The sequence below is a fragment of the Mesoplodon bidens genome (assembly GCF_964165515.1).
Source record: "Mesoplodon bidens genome assembly, chromosome: 18".
Lineage (NCBI taxonomy): Eukaryota > Metazoa > Chordata > Mammalia > Artiodactyla > Ziphiidae > Mesoplodon > Mesoplodon bidens.
In genome coordinates this window covers 46,903,617-46,923,088 of record NC_138175.1, presented here as the reverse complement: position 1 = coordinate 46,923,088, position 19,472 = coordinate 46,903,617, and the positions used below count along the sequence as shown (strand labels likewise).

Sequence of the window (19,472 nt, the reverse complement as noted above, 5' to 3'; positions counted from 1 at the left end):
AGTGGGAAGCAGCCGCATAGCACAGGGAGATCGGCTCGGTGCTTTGTGACCACCTAGAGGGGTGGGATAGGGAGGGTGGGAGGGAGACACAAGAGGGAGGAGATATGGGGATATATGTATAGCTGATTCACTTTGTTATAAAGCAGAAACTAACACACCATTGTAAAGCAATTATACTCCGATAAAGATGTTAAAAAAAAAAAACAGAATTGTGCCAAGAAACATCCCTTAATGGAAATCTGGCTCCAAGAGACTGTCCCACAGACAAGCTCCATGTACCCGGGCAGAGCCTTAGGCCAGGATGAAGGAATATGAAGAAACCCAAGAAACAGCCAAGGGAGGGGATACTGTCTAGATTTTTTTTTTTAAACTTTTTTTTGGGGGCACGCCACACGGCTTACGGGATTTTAGTTCCCCGACCAGGGATCGAACCCGGGCCCTCGGCAGTGAGAGTGCGGAGTCCTAACCACTGGACGGCCGGGGAAGTCCCCCTGTCTAGATGCACTCAGTTCCCAAACTCGACTGACTGCTCCCTGCAACTCAGCCAACACCACTATCTGCGTCCAGAGTCTGGATGCCAGAATCTTCTGTTCTCCCACTTCCCACGCTATTGGGGTCTCTCGGTGATCCAAGGATCAGACAGCACCCCCTCTCCCAAGCCCCTTGCGGCATCCTGCCAACAAGGGTTGACATCCTCGTTTAGCAATGCCCCACTACCACCTGGACTGCCCACACCCTGAGGCCCCCTTCTTTACTTGGTCTGGGCCAAAGAAACCAAAGAGGGTGCTCACTAGCAAAAAAACCCAGAAACCTAATGATAACACATCCAAAATCTTTATATTACAGGTAAGCACTTATCATGTATACGTATTTTAATTTCGTGTAACTACCTACACTATACTTTTAGCCTATAGATAAACAGCACGTCCACACATGGGATGATGGGGCCATTCTGTATCTTAACTGTGGTGGCAGTCACACAACAGCAAGCATTTGCCTAAACTCAAAGAACCATACACCAAAAAGTGAATTTCACTCTGTGTAAATTTTAAGATGGAAATTGAAAAGCTAAAAAAAAAAAAAAAAAAAAAAAAAGACTGTGATACACTGATGGGTGCTATGAACAAAGATCTTCAAGATACACTACCACTGGGGACAGTGGGAAACATGCTGCAGAAGCGTCATCTAGCACGGCTTCTTTTTTCTCCACGTAAGAAATTAAAATAATGAGGGTGTATTTGGGTAAGGAGGAATGTTCATGAGCAGGAAGAAAGGTCCAGCCAGACACCCACCCAACTACTGACTGCAATGACCTCGGAGGGAAGATGTCAGACTGTGGGTGTTGGGAGGGACAGGGAAGGAGTCACACATCTTTCCCTTGGTTCTCTTTCAAATAAAACTTTTTTTTAAATAATAAAGAGGCTTACATGTATGAGCCGTAAAACTTAAGCAAATGAAAGTCACACAAATCTCAGTACTCAACCTTAGTATGTTCTGGACACTAGTGCTCCTTGAGGGTCCCAGGACAGCCGAGGTCAAAGACTGTGCATCTACGGAGAGAAAAAAAATGAGGTTACATCTTTGGCCAGCATGAGTCTTCCTGCTGTAGTATCCACCTGTCCTTCCCGAAGTCACTCCCTCAACAAATATTTATTGAACGCCTGCTGCGTGCCAGGCACTGAGGGTACACCCGTGACCAAGACAAAGTCGCTCTCCTCAGGGGGCAGACACTCCAGCAGGGGAGGGAGACACTGAACAAACGCAATCCTCAGCCAGGGAGCGGCGGCGCCTTGATGGAGGCTAAGTAGGCTGAGGAGAGCAACGGGGTGCTGCTTCACAGAGACGTCAGAGGAGGCCTAAGGACAGAGACCTGAAGACAGGAGACCACGAATTGGGTGACTATGGGAAAGAGCCTTCCAGGCACAGGGACGGCCACTGCACAGGACCTGAGGCAGGAGGGGGAACGGAGAGAGAGACAGAGACAGAGACAGAGAGACAGAGAGACAGAGAGAGAGAGAGAGACATGAGGGCAGGGAGGTGACGGGGCAGATGGAAGCCCATTATAAAGACATTTCCTGGGCCTCCCTGGTGGCGCAGTGGTTGAGAGTCCGCCTGCCGATGCAGGGGATACGGGTTCGTGCCCCGGTCCGGGAGGATCCCATATGCCGCGGAGCAGCTGGGCCCGTGAGCCATGGCCGCTGAGCCTGTGCATCCGGAGCCTGTGCTCCGCAACGGGAGAGGCCACAACAGTGAGAGGCCCACGTACCGCAAAAAAAAAAAAAAAAAAAAAAAAAAAAGACATTTCCTTCAGACAACTGTGAGCAGAGGAGTGGCAGAGAAAAAGCACTGGCTTGTAACTTCGTATTATTAATTTATGTTTTTGAATATTTAGTATGGTTCTGCATATTTGAATGGGTATTTCATGGATGAATGAATGTCTCCAGGCCAAGAAGCCACTGTCTGAATTGCTCACCATCACATTTTGGTTTAGGCCAGGCACTTACTAAGCCAGGGAGATGAGATCTGAGAGGACAACCTAGAACCTTCCTATACGCTAAACAATGACTCTCACTCCCTATGGGCCAGGCTCCATCCTAGCAGAACGTGCCGACTCATTTCACTCCCCCAGTAACCCTAGAGGCTGCCCAGCCAGTCAAAAGTACACGGCAGGTGGGATGAGCCCAGGCAGCCTGGCTCCAGAGCCTGCTCCCGACCACCTGGCCAGGCCACATGGTCATGGCGGTCCATGAAGACAGGGCTAACTGCAGGCTGGCAAGGCCTCTCCCCATCCTTCCCCAAGGCTGCCACGTCCACATGCCATCCACATGCCAAGGCCGACCTCAAATGCCAGCCAGCTTCTCCAGGGGGCCTCAGAGGAAGGAAACCTAGCGAGCAGCTGGCCTACTTTCCAGAGTCCAGGAATCAGGATAGCTTCAATAATCTTGCCCTTAGGGGTTCTGGAGAAGCCAAAAGGGGTTCTTAGTTCTTTACCTTTCTCAGGCCAGGGACCCCTTGGCAGTCTGGTGAAGAAGGGTTTGGGCTCCTTCTCAGAATCATGTGTTCAAATGTACAAAATACAATACACAAGATTACAAGGGAAATCGATTATATTCAGATATCAAAATATCTGTAAAACAAAACCTAACCTGAGATACAGTAATATTTGTGCTTCTTTGTGAATGCTTTAAATTAGGAGATCTTAGTGGGGGGTCCAATAACTATAGTAATTTAGAAAGAGATGAGTGTAAACAGTACCTTGTAATATCTACAACAACTGTAATGTGACATGGAAAACGTTTTTTTTTTGCGGTACGCGGGCCTCTCACTGTTGTGGCCTCTCCTGTTGCAGAGCGCAGGCTCCGGACGCGCAGGCTCAGCGGCCACGGCTCACGGACCCAGCCGCTCCACGGCATGTGGGATCTTCCCGGACCGGGGCACGAACCCATGTCCCCTGCATCGGCAGGTGGACTCTCAACCACTGCGCCACCAGGGAAGCCCATGGAAAACGTTTTGATCTCTAGCAGCGACAAAGTCACAGGTGTTGCTGATACAATGTGGTTTGTGGCCCTTGTTCAGAAGGAATGGAAATGCTAAATTTCAGTTAGATGGTAGAGAAAATAAAGATGTAATTTTTTTCCCAGCCAACTTCACAATCCTCTAAATTCCATCCAAGGACCCTTCAAGGGTCCATGGACCTGAGATTAAGAACCCCTACGCTAGCCCTGAGATAGGGTAAAGGTGGAGCGTGTGCCCAGGGAAGGTAACAACTAGGGGGTGTGTGGCAGATTCAGATCCTCGTGAGTTTCGTATGGGAAGGGGTCCTGAGCACTGGTGGTTTTGGTTCATCCTGCATCCATTTCCCTTTCCAGGTCGGCCCTCCGAACCTCATCTTTCACACTCAGCCCATGGAATTCCTGTGGGAATGACCCAATCCATGGGTTGGTAGAGAAGGGAGTGGTGTCACAAAACCCAGGCCTGGCCAATAAAGCCACCGCATCTCCTCTTCCCTGCCCCTGGCCTTAGACATGGCTCAGGGTGGCCCTGGAACCAAAGCCAGGCTGATTAGGTCCACTAAACAGTCTCAGGACATGTGCTGGCATTACGGGGAAATCTCTGGGGCTGCTAAGTTGGTTGGATATATATGTGGAGCTGCCTCAGAGCCTATCTGACCATAAAACCAACAGAGTACTGCAGTCAGGAGATGGAAGGAAACAGGGTCCTGGCAACCCTGAAGCCATTACACATAGAATGTTCCAGGCTGTGAGTTCAAACATTTCCTTTTATACTTACACAGGCTGACCTGAATTTCTATTTGTTCACGCAACCGAATGACTCTCAACTAACATAGAAGGGAAGAAGTGAGTACGGTTCTTAACAATTCCCAGAGCTTACTACCAAGCCACTTAGGAAAGCATAAAATTAGAAACAGTTACTATACATAGAATCAGCAAATACAGAAAAACACACACTCTTTGAAAGATCAGAAACAGCATCTTGGGTAGTTGCAATCCCTAAAGCTGGCCTATGAAACACTAACAATTTTGATTTTCAAGATGCTTGGCAGGTCAGGAGGGAACCAGAAGCACCCAGAACATTTTCCTTTATCACCAGACTTCCCATTAAAAAAATTCCTGGGATGATCAGGAAGCCCCTGCAATAAAGCTCCTGTAAAATTGTAATCACTGCCTTTTAAATTGCATCAGAAATTGCTTTTCTGCCACTCATTTGCCCCCCTTTCCTTCTCTAGAGTGATGTCCATGGCTCTTTAAAGGCACATTAGCAGGGACATGCAGTGCTGCCACGTTCCTCTGAGCTGAGAATCTACTCCCTGTCAAGTGGAGGAAGCTGTGATGTCCATCAGTTTGAGTTCCCTGATACACAGGAGAGGCCGCAGCAGATGCTGAAGGGTTGTGGAAATGGCAGCAAAGGCAGGCTACAGCGCCAGGAATTCAGCCAGGACCCCAGACATCCCAGAGCACCTCTTACACCACCTGGGAAGGGAAGATGCCCTTGGAATTGCCTCAGCAACTCCAGCACCTACCAGAGCAACAGCCCTGGCTCATCTGTCACCTAAGTCACAGTCACAGGGCTGCACACCTTGCTTCCCAGGGTGTATACCAAGAAGTAGAAGCCAAGATGAGAGAACCTGGGAGTGAGAGCGGGTCCGGGCCTGACTCCTAGCCTGATGGTTCCTCCCCTCAGCCACAGTGATTGGCTCTGGGAGAGACACATGATCCAAGCAAGGCCAATCAGAGTTGGCCCTGGAAATTTTGCTGGATTACTGGGGGAAAGAAATGGTGTAAGGCAGGGGCTATTGAAGGCTTCTTTGCCACCTGAGGGAGGGGATGGACACCTAAGAATAAAGTCAAAGGTGAAAGAAGCAGAATCCAGCAGTGGTGAAGGGTGTATTCCTGACAAGAATACCTGAGTGCAGACTCCAGTCAGGCTAGCTCTGAGATTTCAGGTCCCAGAGCCATTAACTTCCCTTTGCAGTTTAGGACAGTTTGAGTTGGGGAGATTCTGTCATTTACAACAGAAATAACTGACTGATAGAACTGGAAGGGACCTCAGAAATCAATACAGCGCTCCTTCATGTTCCAGTGAATACAATCCTTCTGAGGAGCTGACAAAACAAAACTATGGCATGTCTCTCCAGGAAACACACACACACACACACACACACACACACACACACACGCACACACCCCACTATTTCAAGGATGTCAAAGATCTCTGAAGCCTCTGTTCATAGGAACTGGGTGAGGAACTCTTCAATCTAGTCTGATCTGCCCGCTTGATAGATAAGAAAACTGAGGTTCAGAATGCTGAGATGACTTGCTTGGGGCCCAGGGCCAGCTGGAGGCAGAGCCAGGCCTCCCTAGAGTCCCAGGAGGTTTCACCTTGAACTCCCCTGAGTATGGTCCTTGGGGAGACAGCAGAGGGTAAGGGGGGCAGCGGGCGAGGCTCCAGGCCTCTGCACCCCCATTCACCTCCAGCAGCTCCACTTTTTTCTGTTTTTAAAAATGGGCTTTCAGGGAAGTGTCTGACAAAAGTTCCATTACTCCACAACCAACATCCTGAAAACCAATCGCTTATATCACATTTCAAAGTATTTACATGTTAATGACCTTGGTTTCCAGCCTCGCTGAAATCCTGTGAAGCCGGCATTATTGCATGCCATGGCTCCAGGCAAGGTGCTAGTCACGCAGCCCCAAGGCAGACTCAGCCTGTGCACCTGGGCCTTCCTGTTCCTGCACTTCTTCCCTCGTATTTCATCTCAACTCATATGGAAAAGACCATCCATTCGCACCTCACCACGAAGACCAAGGAAGGAAGAAGAGGTGGCTAATCTGACTGGTCAGAGCCTGTGACTGTTGCTGGCACCCGCTTTTCCAGTGCACAGAATTAATAGCCGCAAAGACTGGGACCAGGGCTACTAGCTCTTTTCTCTCCCTGCGCCCAGAGACGGCAGCTTTCTCTTCTGCTTTCTGTCTCGAAACAGGACACACACCCTGGGCACCCAACCTCTAACAGGGCCTGGCCACATGCACCCCTCCTGACCAAGCGGTGATGGGGGCGGCCAGGGTATAAGTGGCTGATCTAGGCATTTAGATCTGAGCTGAAAGAGAACCAAGCCCACAGGGGCCTTCTGCTACAAGTTGCACTCTCCTTTTTAGACTTCACCAGAGCTTCCCATTGCGGCATCAGGGACCTACTCACCTACTAATAAAGTGGTTCAGTCGTCCTTCCTTTAGAGAAGATTCCCATTATACCCATCCCCATCCTGTCTTTGAAATAGTGACTTAGGAAGATCTCCATTCATTTAACTGCCTCTACCCACCTGCCAACAAAGAAAGGTTGCTTTGCGAAGAAGGGACTTTGGGAAAATCTAAGCCCTCAATCACTATCCTGTATGACAGCCGCTGGGATCACCTTGTAATTAATCATGTTTTCTCTTATGACCTATATTCTATTAATAACATACGCTAACGATTCAGCACTGGTTCTTTCACTGACTGATTCAGTCCACAAACGTGACTAGGGCTGTACTGCTGACTACGAGGGTCTTACATCCGCATCTTCTGTCCTCTCCCCAGGCCCTCCCCTCCCACAAGGGAAACGTCATGGTATTGGGCTCTGAACACGGGGCTCTGAGGACTTCACGGTGCCGGAGGGTCTAATGGCTGCCCTGCCTCCAGCCCAGCCCAAGTAACTCTGCGGTACAGTGGCACACGACAGACCCCTGCAGAGAAACTGCTCAGGAAAAGCATCAATGCATGACCATCTCATGCACAGCAGATTGGCCAAAACATCAGTCTGACACCGCCAAACGTACTGAAGTTATGGAATAAGGAGAAGTCACTGCAGGTGGGAGTGTACACTGGAACAGACATTTTCATAACAGTTTGGCAATTTCTTATAAAGAGAAAGAGATGGTGGCTTCAGTGACATGCTTTGCCTTCCCAGCTGACCGGGGTCTGGGATTCCCTGCCAAGTTCCCAGACCCACGTGGCCTTGCAAATTCTCATTCTGGCTTGAAGCGTGAGGTTTTTGCTTTGATTTTGCTACAAGTCAGGCACTGTTTTCAAGTTAACTATCAACTCATTTAACCATCGTAACAACCCTGTGTAGTCGGGTCTACCAGCATTCCCCACTCTTAACAGAACAGAAAACTGCTGCACAGAGTGGGGCAGCCTACCCAAGATCACACAGCCAAGTAGGTGCCACAGCCAGGAAGGATTCGAACTCAGTGCGTCTGGCTCCAGAACTACCAACAATGCCACTTCCCAAACACAGAGTTAAGAGGAAAGGCTCAGCCTCGAACCCAATCTCATTCTACATCCAGACATTGTTTTCAGATGGATCCAAGACCTAAATGCAAAAGGAAGATATGAGTGTATCTAGATAATGCAGAAGCATATCTTCACATTGGGGTAAGCGAAGGTTTCTCATTCAGGGAATCTGGGAAAGTGTTTGTTCTCTTCACAAAGAGGGTCAGATTCATCCACACAGTCCTCTGCCTCTTTGCCAGTCTGCCTTTTTCCAGCTTGCGATGTGGACATGACACCAGGATTTGAGAGGGTCCCTCTTGTCCCCAGAACACTACTCAGAATAGAAGGGCTGAACTCTCAGGGTCTCCCGGCCCACTGGGGAAGGTGGGTGCAGCAGCCGTCTTGTGGCCATGAGGGGGCAAGAGAGTCAGAGCAGCGCTGGCATTCACTCTGCCAAGCCACTGAGCCACATTATCTCCCTCCAGATGTTATAAGACACAAACAACCTCCAATGTGTTAAAGTGACAATGCCACCTGTGTAGTCTGATACTTACAGCCAAATGCACTCCTAACCGAAACACCTGCTACTTCCAGACTCCAGCAGCCACACGCTGTGCCATCACCCCAGAGAGTCTGCAAACAGCCACTAACAGGGACCTGAAGGTGTCTCAAAAAGACTCAACTCAGAGGTCAACTTTGGGAATCAAAAATTTCCACCAAGCATGGCTGATCAGAGGCATCCAGAAAGATGACTTGGTGCCTGAATTAATTCTCAGAGGACCTGAATTGGAGACAGCCTTCTTTCTCCCCACAGACCTCTAACAGCAGTCAGGTAGACCATGATTTTAAAGGCCAAGCCCAGCCCACTGGCACAACTGCTTTTTGGTCTGCTAGCTGCAGGCTCAGGGGTCGGGGAAATCCTGCATAGCTTGTGGATCCTTTTTCCTCCTGTCACCAGGCATTTGCTAGATGTGCCAAGAGTTAAGCCCCTTCCTGCACTCCTATAAAACCAGTCTGTCAATGTGGCTTCAACCGCCGAGTGCTTTTCCACAAAGCACTCTCTAGACGTCAGCTCATCAGATGGGAGACAGAACGCTGGTCAATCTACCAAAATAGGTCAGGCTTTATTGTTAATCCTCTTATTCATTATATATATTGAAAGGGAAGAATGAACAAAAACAACATTATTAACAGCGAGGATGTCTAGGGTTACTTAACCTCTCTGTGCCTCAGTTTCCTCATCTGTAAAATGGAGATGAGGATGAAGTAAATGACTCCATGAAAAGTGTTTAGAGCAGGACTTACCATGTAGTAAGCGTTCAGTAAAGGTGAGTTACAATCATTCTTATTGCTGGTGACATGGTCAGTTTTTTCGACTGAAGGCCCTTGAGGGGCTTCAAAATCTCACCCTCGGGTCAACCTGACAGAAAAAGGCACTGCTCTGATTCTGGCCACCTGGGGAAGGAGGAGGCTTGAAGGCCCAGGCCAATGGGCAGAAGCTGGCTGCCATGGCCCAGGGTACCAGGGGCAGGAAACAGACCTGCTGGTGCTAGCTGCCCAGCCAGTAGCCATTCTCCCCTTCTTCTCGGGAGGCTCAGCTAAGACTACATCTCCCAAACTCCCCTGCAGCTAGGGATGGTCAACAAGAGGTAGGCAGACATTGTTGTGGGACTTCAAGGAAAATTCCTCACCAAGAACAAAGAGCTGGACGACACTTTTGTGCCCATTCCCTACCCCGATTCGCACCTGGACTACAGACTCACTGGCTGGACTCCGGCAGTCACAGTGGACCATGAAGCCACCTTAAGGATGAAAGCTTTGTGCTAGCAATGGTTAAGCAGAAAGATAGAAGGATCTTGCTTTACCTGAGGACTGTGGAGCTGCCAGCCCAGCCCCAGACTGCAGATCTCAGGACATTTTACTCACAAGAGAAACCACCTTCCATTGAGTTTATACCATTGTTACTTCTGATCTCTCCTACTGGCAGCCACATGCACTTTCAAAGGATACCAAGGACTTACACAGCAGATGACCAACGGAGCAGTGTTTCACACCGCAGAAATCCTTCCAGCGACCTGCCACTATATAAAGTAGAGAGCTAGATACAGCAAGTAGAAAGCTAGATATAGAATTTCCCACAGAACAGGGTTACAATCATTTTGCCTTAGGAGGAGGTAAAATGAGAACAAGATGAGATACACTGAGTCACTCATCCAGCAACTATTAAGCAGTACCCTGTGCTGGGGACTGTGCAAGGCAGGGTGGTAGACACAGTGAACAAAAGCAGATAGAGTCCACGCCCCTACAAAATGCACAGTCCAAAACAGGGGACAGAAGATAAACAAACAGGGAAACAAATATATTCATAAGTACAAATGGTAAGAAATACTATGTAGGAAACCACAGTGAGTTTCAACACAGAACTGAAGAGAAAGGAGAAGGAAGCCATGTGGAGAATGGAAGTAAGAATATCCCAGAATGTCCATCAAATGAAGAATGGATAAACAACACACAGCACATCCATTCAGTGGAATATTATTCGACTATAAAAAGAATGAAGTACTGATTTGTGTACAACATGGATGAACACTGAAAACATCATGCTGAGTGAAAGAGGCCAGTCACAAAAGACCACATAATACAGGATTCCATTTATATTAAATGTCTAGAATAGGCAAATCCAGAGAGACAGAAAGTAGAGTAGTGGTTGCCAGGGGCTGGAGGAGGGGGACACAGAAGGAGAGTAACTGCTAGTGGGTACACGGTGTCTTTCTGGGTTGATGAAAATGTACCGGAATTAGATACTGGTGATGGCTGCACAATCTCATGAAAACACTAAAAACCACTGAAATGTAGACTTTAAAAGGGTGAATTTTATGGTATGTGAATTATTTCGCAATTAAAAGACACTCAAAGGGCTACCCAGACTGAATTACCGGATTGGTAATAAAGTCTCTAATGAAAGATAAAAAAAAAAAAAAAGAATATTCCAGGAGATGGAGGAGGATGGAGGAATCTGTTAAAGAAACTCATAGGAGGCCCTCTTGCCTAGATTGCTGTGGAGAGGGAGGGAGGGGCGCTAGGAGATGTGGCAGAAGCTCGCGGGCTGTGTGAGCCACAGTCGGCCATATGCTCTTCATTCTAAGTATGACGGGGAGGAGGAGAATGATGTGTTCCGACTGACATTTTTGAAAGACCCCTCTGGCTGTTGCACAGAGACTGTCGGGGTTGAAAAGAAGCAGGGAGAACAGTGACACCCAAGGAGAGATGGTGGTGGCTGGGAGCGGGGGGAGGGCAGCGGAACGGAAAGGAGGAGGCTGGTGACGATCTGTTTCAGGTCAAGGACAAACAAGCCTTGCTGATGGATTGGCCGCCGCGGGTGAGGCAGAAAAGGGAGATTCGAGAGTGATCTTCACAAGGTCTTATGAGTTTTCCCAAAGTGGTTTTCTGCCAGATTCAAATTGTACACAGCACAATAAGAGCAGATCAGCAAATGCCTGTTAAATGAATTTCAATAAATGACCAGTCACTGCCTAATTTTTTGGAGGGCATATTTTTGTATTTTCAATAAAGATATGAATTCTCTCTCTCCATGTGTGTGTGCGTGCGTATACACACACACACACACACACACACACACACACATTCTCTCTCTCTCTCCATGTAATATCCTTAATTGTACCTGTTTCTCTCCCATCCATGGGTAGGTAGATAGTGGTCCACTACACACCATCAACTACCCAAACCAGAAACCTGAGAATATTCATACATACACATACACATACACACACACACACACACACCCAAGCAAGATAAAGCCTTGGAGTCAGTAACAACCAGGTCCTTCCTCCTCTGAGGAGGGCAGAGGAATAGATTAGCCAGTGAGAACTGAGCTCCCACTTCTGATGAACCACCAGTAGGAGAGGAGACAGAGGAAGAGATGCTGCTCCAGAGATAGGAAGTGTTCTTTCTTTTCGGTGGTGGTGAAAGGGTAAGGAACATGGTCAAGAGTGGGGAGAAAGCACTGTGAATAAACGTGGTCTAGTCGAGGGGGGAAGCCTCAGTCTGAGAACAGCTACTGCAAGTGAAGCCCAGCAGGAGACAAGTTATGACTCAAAGGAGTCATGAGCCCCTACTCCACTGACAGCCACATCCTTACTGAGGGGAATGCCAGAACCCTGGAGGAATGCATCCTTTTCCGGGGTCTAGGAGCAGGAAAGGGGAAGGGAAGCCGAGCTTCACAGAGAACAACTCCGGGGCCACCATGATGACAGACCACAGCGCAAACAGAGCCCCAGGAGTGGGGCTGTGGGTGTGTGTCCACCCAACACCTTCCTTCCAGGTCCACTCTCCCCAGCAACAGGGCTCGTCCGTTTTAGGAGCGGGGCGTGAGAAGCATCCCACTGGGTGGCTCTGTGTGGTGGGCTGCGGGCGGACGTGAGGTAAGTTGTCACCTGTGCCGCCTGCGCTGTGCAGCTTCATCGGGATCACAGCCAGGGACCTGATCTGATGCCTTGACTTCAGCGTTTCTATAATTCCTCTGCCTTATTCTCACAAGGGGCAGACTTGGTGGCGCTGCATGCTTCACACAGCTGACCAAACTCTGTCCTTATTTCATTCTACCAAATGCCTGGGAAGTAGGTCAAAATAGCCTGTCACAGTCTGTTAGAAGCAACCTCTCACTACGCACCAGATTAGCCCCTCCTAGGCTGACCTCTGTCCAGGGGAGCCTTTCCCAACACCGACGTCATGGGCTCTCCACCCGCGGGCCAGATACCCGCCCAAGGGGGCCTCTAGTGTTGTCCAACATGTGAAGTTTGTTTTGACTACAACTGAGGACACTGCAGTCTCCCAGACAGAGTGTTGGGCCGTGTGATGCAGAAGAGCATGAGTACTATACCCACCACTCCAACACAATTTACAGACTTTTGCCACTGCTTTTACACAATCAGGATCACATCATATTGACTTCTTGGAATCTTGCTTTCCCTCAGCTGCATCGCAGAAATGCCTCCAAATCAACTAGCAGTGCTCTTATCCACTCTTTTCAGCAGCTGATATTCCATACTGTGGAGATGCCATATTTTACCAATCGTTCCCTGAAAAATGGGCATTCATTTTAACTTCCAGGGTTTCGCTTTGTTTTTTGTTTGGCCACTGCAAATAACACTGTGGTAAATAACCTTTTGTACTGGGGCCATTTTTTCTGTAGGGTAGGTTCTCAGGCGTGGTAGTTCTGCATCAAAGGCTACTTATGGAGTATGACATAGTTATGTTCGAGAATGGCTTCCAAGATCAAAGGATAGAACCGTATGTATAATACATGCTTGTTTCGGTATTGAGTACCTCTGGAAGAATACAGCCGAAATGGGTGTCCTCACAGAAGGGTAACTGGGTGACAAGGGACAGGGGAGGGAGACTTAATTTTCACTGCACATGGTTTTTTGTGTCATTTGACTGCTTTATCACGTGCGTGGACTGTTCATTCAAAAATAAACAAGATTTCTTTTTTAGGCTGTCTTCTAAAAAGGTTGCGATGAGTCACATGTCCTCCAGCAACTTGGGAGAATACTCAGTTGAGCTCATTAATGCCCTATATTTTCTCCTTCAACGTTGTCCCCCCACCCCCTGTTTTTTTGACCTACTGCAAGCTCAAACATCAAATTTCACCTGCTCATGATAGCCACAATACCTCCAATTCTACAACCCTTGGGCAGGCAGAAAGCAAACTGCCAGAGATATTAATTTTGACAAGTCAGCCTGGCTGGCACCTCCCAACAGCACAAGAGAGAAACCCAAGCCAGGGTGGGAGCCGGTCTTCAGGGCCCCAAGGGAACCAATGGCAAAAACAGAAGCAGGGCGCTCTCTCCTCATGTGCTTGCAGGTCACGCTGTTTTAAACTCCTGCTGGCTGAGCTGCCTCATGAGCTGAGTGGGCCTAGAGCCCCCAAACGCCCAAAGCCTCTGAGAAAGGGCAAGGGAGGCCGGCAGGAGCAGCTGCTGCCCGTAGGCCCTGCATTCTCAAGAACAAGGCCAGAGATGAGAAACAGGAGGGAACGGGGGATGAAGAACATGCAAGAATCCAGCTCAGACAAACAAGAGGTCTTCTTGTTCTCTTCCTACAGGCCCATCAACCTCCAGGGCTGGCCCAGAACCAAAGGCCTCACTGGCCACTGTTTTTAAGCCCCACTGTGGCTCATGCAACAGGACGACAAAGCTGAGCCAGTGCAGAGAGGCAGGGCCCCCGAGCATGGCAGCAACGCCAACTGAACACACCTGCTGCGTCAACGCTGGCTGGTGCTCTGGACAAACCTGCAGCGGGGAGGGGACTGGACGTGGCCAGAGGAGACAGCGACTCGGGGAAGGTGTGGGATGGGAGAGCATGAATAAACATCTCAAAATTGGCAGTGGGTCCACACGATTCAGGCGGTGGAGGCCGTCCTGCAGCCTACACTCTGGCACGAGCTGAGCCAGGTGTGGGGGAGGCACCAGCCTTAGCTCTAATGGTTCCCACTACCTGGAATGCACTTGCCCTTGATCCTTTGAGACTCAGCTCTTCAAGGATGTGTGCATATGAGTGCTGGCTGGAGAGGCCTCTGTGAGCAGGGAGAACGAGAGATGACCTGAGTGAGCATCAGCAGGGAAGGGCTAACAAAGTGCAATGCAGACACACGACGGAATCCTTTATGTCTCTCCTTCCCTCATCCTCTGTGACAAGCCTATGAGCAAGTCCTGCTGCCACTACCTCCAAAATAGATCCTGAATCCATTTCCTTTCTCCTTCTTCATAGGCCAAGCTGCCAGCACCATCTTTCACCTGGACGACTCCATGACATCCCCCACTGGTCTCCCTGAGTCCACTCTTGCCTCCCTAGGTTCTACTCTCCACACACAGACAGAGGGATCAAATAAAACAGGGATCACATCAGATCGCCTTCCTGCTTAAAATTCTTCAACACCTCTAGGAGCTCATCCCCTTCTACTTTATCCCTCACCCAAATGCTCCCATCACACTGGCCTTTTTTGCCTCCTAAGCTTATTCCTACCCCAGGGCCTTTGCACATTTTGCCCTAGCTATTCTCCAGATCTGCCAGTCAGGTCTCCCTGTGACTGCAGACAGTAATAAGTAGACATGAAAGCTAACTCCATGCAACGACATGGACATCTCACAGATGTAATGTTGAACAGAAAGGCCAGACACAAAGGAGCATCTACATAAAGTATGACTGCATTTACACACAGTTCAAAGTGGTTTTGCTTGGAAGGTAGGAGTGACTCGGAGAGAGTAGGAAAGGGACTTCTGGGGCCTGGAAATATTGCTTTTAGAGCTGGTTACATGAGTGTGTCGTTTGTTAAAGTTCTTCTAGCTACATACACTTTTAATATGTGCCCTTGTCTTTTTCTGATGTATATTACAGCTTAATAAAAAGCTTAAAGAATTAAAACATTTTGGCAGCCCATAATCTTTCCTATGATTTGGGAATTTCTTACCTATGATCCTTTGTAGGAGGCCGGGCCTGCCTCTCAAGGTAAAATATTATGAAGGCTGGGAACTGACTCTTACTGCCTTCCTTGCAGCCAGGCCACGGGCACAGGATCTGGGCTCTCCTCAGCAGATGCACCCTTCCTCCACGGCTTAAATTTGCCTGCAGAACCAGGGCTTATTCACCTTGGTGTCTGGAACCCAGAGCTGCAGCCTGGCACATGGGAGAGTCTCACTGAGGCTTGATGAGCAAAACCAACCCCCCTTCCCATCCCCTACCCGCCCCCTCCCCCAGCACCATAATGACAGGATCCAACCATTCATTCTTTCAAGAAATGTTTACTGAGTGTCTATTTGGTGCCAGGCACTGTGCTAGGCACCAGGGATTCAGGTGAACAGGACACTGGAGCTGATAATTCTAGTAGGGAAGCTGAACAATAAACAAAATAACTAAAAGATATAACATGTTAGGTAAGTGCTATAGAGAAAAACAGAGAAGGGAGATAGGGACCTCCCTGAGAAGACAATGTATGAACAAAGGTTTGAAGGATGTAAGGGAGTGAACCACGTGGGTATGTGAGAAGAGCCTTCCTCGTAGCAGGAAGAGCCAGTGCAAGGGTCCTGGGGCAGGCACATACCCTGGTGCCATGTAAGGAGGAGAGCAAGTGAGGAGAGGAGTGGGAGGTAACGGGGGCAGGTCGCGTGGGGTCTGGTTGGGGACGGTGAGGACTTTGGCTTTTACTCTGGGTAACAGGGAGCCATGGAGGGTTCCCAGGAGAGGAGGGACAGATCTGACTGGGTGGTAACAGGGTTCCTCTGGATGCTATCTAACCCTCTCCCCTGCCCAACATGGAAACCAATCTCGAAGAGAAACAGAAGTTTGGTCATTTGTGTGGCAAATGTCTATGAGAAGTAAACAAGCAGAAGGCTCTCCACCCACTTCCTCCAGCCCATCAAGGCCTCATGCTGGCCAGCAGGGCTTTGCAACATGATTAACAATCCATATCACATTGTAGGAAATCAGACCCTCTTCCACTGGCCACTGGGAGAATCCCAAAAGCAGATGGGGAAGCAGTAGGCCACGTGGCTGTGAGAATGCCTTCATGGTGGTCAGCTAGAGCCAGAATCAAAACCCAGCTCTGGCTCTTAGCAGCTGGGTGACCCATTACTCATTACTAGACCTTTCTGAGTCCAAGCTTGCTTACCAGCAAAGGGCGGGGGGAGGGTAATTTCCACCCCTGAACAGGCCTGTTGGGAGGGTTAAATGAGGTAACAGGGATCAAGGGACTGGAAAAATGCCTGGCACAGAGGGAGCCCTAAAAGACGTCAGCAAAACTGTTATAACTGAAACAATGAAGAAATAATAAGTCTGACGACATCCCTTGGCCAAACTGGACTCTGATAATATCAAGCATAGGCCTGAAGTGAAGGGTCCTCTAGAGGAGAGAGGTCATCAGGTCGGAAGTTTCTCTCTCCCTTTACCTGTTCTCCATGGCATCACTGCCCGGAACAAGCATCATGCAAGCCAGAGAGGAGAGACGGGCCCCAAAGAGTCAGGGAAGTGGGCATCAAATGAGAACAGTGTAGGCACGTTTTTCAGTGCTTCACAGGCGGTGTCCCCCTGCCCGCCTGAAGAGACCCCGGCCTGCATCCGTGTCTCTCAAGGTGACTCTGAAAAGGAAATGTAAGTAAAGGGAGAATTTTAGCCACATAAAAGGCAGTCTAGGGCAACTTCTTGCCCCTTCCCCCAGTCAGAAGAGCAGTGGGCCCTCAGCTTGTTCCATGAAATAAGGGCAAGGCCTCTGGGGGCCTCAGGTCCACATCTAACATGGGGATAATTTTCACTATAGGTTCGTTCACATTCATTCAGCACATACTTATTTAAGCAACTACTATGGGCCAGACACTGCTCTAAATGCTGAGATATAGCAAGGAATGAAACCATGATCGCTGCCCTCAGAGCTCAGGAGGATGGCGCAGAAAGCAAACAAACGTATAACAGCAGAAGGTGACAAGTGCTATGAAGGAAAATAAAGCAGGGGCCGTTTTAGACGGGGTGCTCAGGAAGGCCTCTCTGAGGTAGGGTCTCAGCCATTCAAGCTGAGACCTGAATAAAGTAGTGAAATTATATGTACATACATACCCATACATACACATAATCTTGGATATGGCTGTCTGTCTGTATGTATAATATACACACATGCATAGAGCCAAGAACACAGCCCCTGCTATGGAAACCTAAGGTATCTAGTTTGATAGTGATGCGTGCTTGCTCTAGGGCTGCCTGGGATTGGAATCTTCATAAAACCTACACTCTCGGGGCTTCTCTGGTGGCGCAGAGGTTGAGAGTCTGCCTGCTGATGCAGGGGACATGGGTTCGTGCCCCGGTTCGGGAAGATCCCACATGCCGCGGAGCGGCTAGGCCCGTGAGCCATGGCCGCTGAGCCTGCGCGTCGGGAGCCTGTGCTCCGCAACGGGAGAGGCCACAACAGTGAGAGGCCCGTGTACCGCAAAAAAACCCCCAAAACCCCCCCAAAAAACCTACACTCTTCCCCCAGGTTCCAATATGCCTTTCCCAACTGAGGATTACTTGTAAAAGGTGCTCCTTTTCCTTCCCTTTTTCATACTTGGCGGCGAACCACAGACACAGAAGGCGCTCCGATCAGGACCCCACCCCCCTGCAAAGCTGCACAGTGCTCCACTGTACAGATGAGCATCACTGATTCATCCAGTCCTCTCGTAGCGCTGGACATGTAGGACAGTTCCCAGCCTCCGCTCTGCCAAACGGTACTGTAATGAACTACCCTGGACGCACATCACGTCTCACGCTCAGGAATATCTGCAGGCAAAGATTCCTCAAAGTGGGAGCGCTGGGGCAAAGGGAGGGTTGTGCAAAGGCCATGCTGACATTGCCCAAGTCTCTCCAAAGTGATGGTCCTGCTTTCCCCCACCAGCACCGGACAAGCCTGCCTGCTTCCCCACACCATTGCCAGCAGCGCACCTGCTGCTCCTGCCCTTCGGAGAAGCGAAAACTATTATCTCAGCATGACTTTAACTGGCATTTCTCTTACTATATACCATGTTGAATATATATAGAATACACACACAGAATGTATAGAAATACATATTGTGGTATTGTGATTTATAGTAAGAAATATTGTTGCCCTTTGTTTCTGGCACAGAGCTCCTAAAACCCTGGTAATTTCCTAAGTGATAAGAGCAAAGGAATCTTTTGTTTTGCATTATTTGGTCTTTTGTCCTAAATTCCTAAAATAGCTTCGGAGTGATAAAGGTGAAAGGAGTGTCCTGTTAATTCAGAACAAGCCCCTTTCAACCACACCAGAGTTTGTCAAGGGGTTGATTAATGGAAAGGCCCCTAGGGTAACCTAAGGATAGGGGCATGAGGGGTGGTGCCTGGCTGCCAGGAGGACCAACCTGGATTAGTGGGTTGGAACTTTCAGCCCTATCCCTCGACCTGTGAGGATGGGAGAGGGACTGGAGATTGAGTTCAATTGCCATAATCAATCATGTCTCTGTAATGAAGCCTCCAGAAAAAACCCGAAAGGATGATGTTGGGAGAGCTTCCGGGCTGGCAGACCCATGGAGGTGCAGGGAGAGTGGCACCCTCAAGAGGGCCCGGAAGCTCCACGCCCCTTCCCATAACTCGCCCTGTGCATCGTCTCGTGGCTGTTCCTGAATTACGTCCTTTTTAACAAACCCGCAGTCTAGTAAGTGAATGTTTTCCTGAGTTCTGTGGCTAGCCGCTGAAGCAAATTAACTGAACCCAAAAGAGGGGATTGTGGGAACCTCCGATGTACAGGTGGTGGGTCAGAAGCACAGGTGAGGAGATTGGGGGTGAGGGGACACCTTGTAGGACTGAGCCCTTAGCCTGTGGGGTCTGATGCTATAGAGAGTGTCCGAATCGAGTTAGTCGCTTGATGTGGAAACCCCACCCCTTTGGTGTCAGAAATGAAGTCGTGCTGCAATAGTGTGTGAGTCAAGGACACACACAGAAGTGTGTCTTTCCCTTACACATATACACAGCACGCTGGTGTGTGACTCAATCCCACCAAAAATGGCTGATGGGTAAACGGTGGGCTCTTACCACCTCCTACCTGTGTGGTCTTGGTCAAGTGACTAGAGCTCTCTAGGACTGTGTCACCATCAGTGCAGGGTGACAGGATAGCGGGTACACGGTCTGGGCTGGCATCCCAGCTTT

General features: G+C 49.2%; 1 protein-coding gene across 13 annotated transcripts in view; it reads right to left on the bottom strand.

Moving 5' to 3' along the window:
* Positions 1 to 19,472, bottom strand: part of SIPA1L3 (signal induced proliferation associated 1 like 3) — a 238,906-nt gene that overhangs the window by 142,370 nt on the left and 77,064 nt on the right. For all 13 annotated transcript variants that reach the window (XM_081217052.1, XM_081217046.1, XM_081217051.1 and 10 more), the window contains exon 2: positions 1,484 to 1,550. The gene's annotated coding sequence lies outside the window, so the exon portion shown is untranslated. The remainder of the gene's footprint in view (positions 1 to 1,483; positions 1,551 to 19,472) is intronic.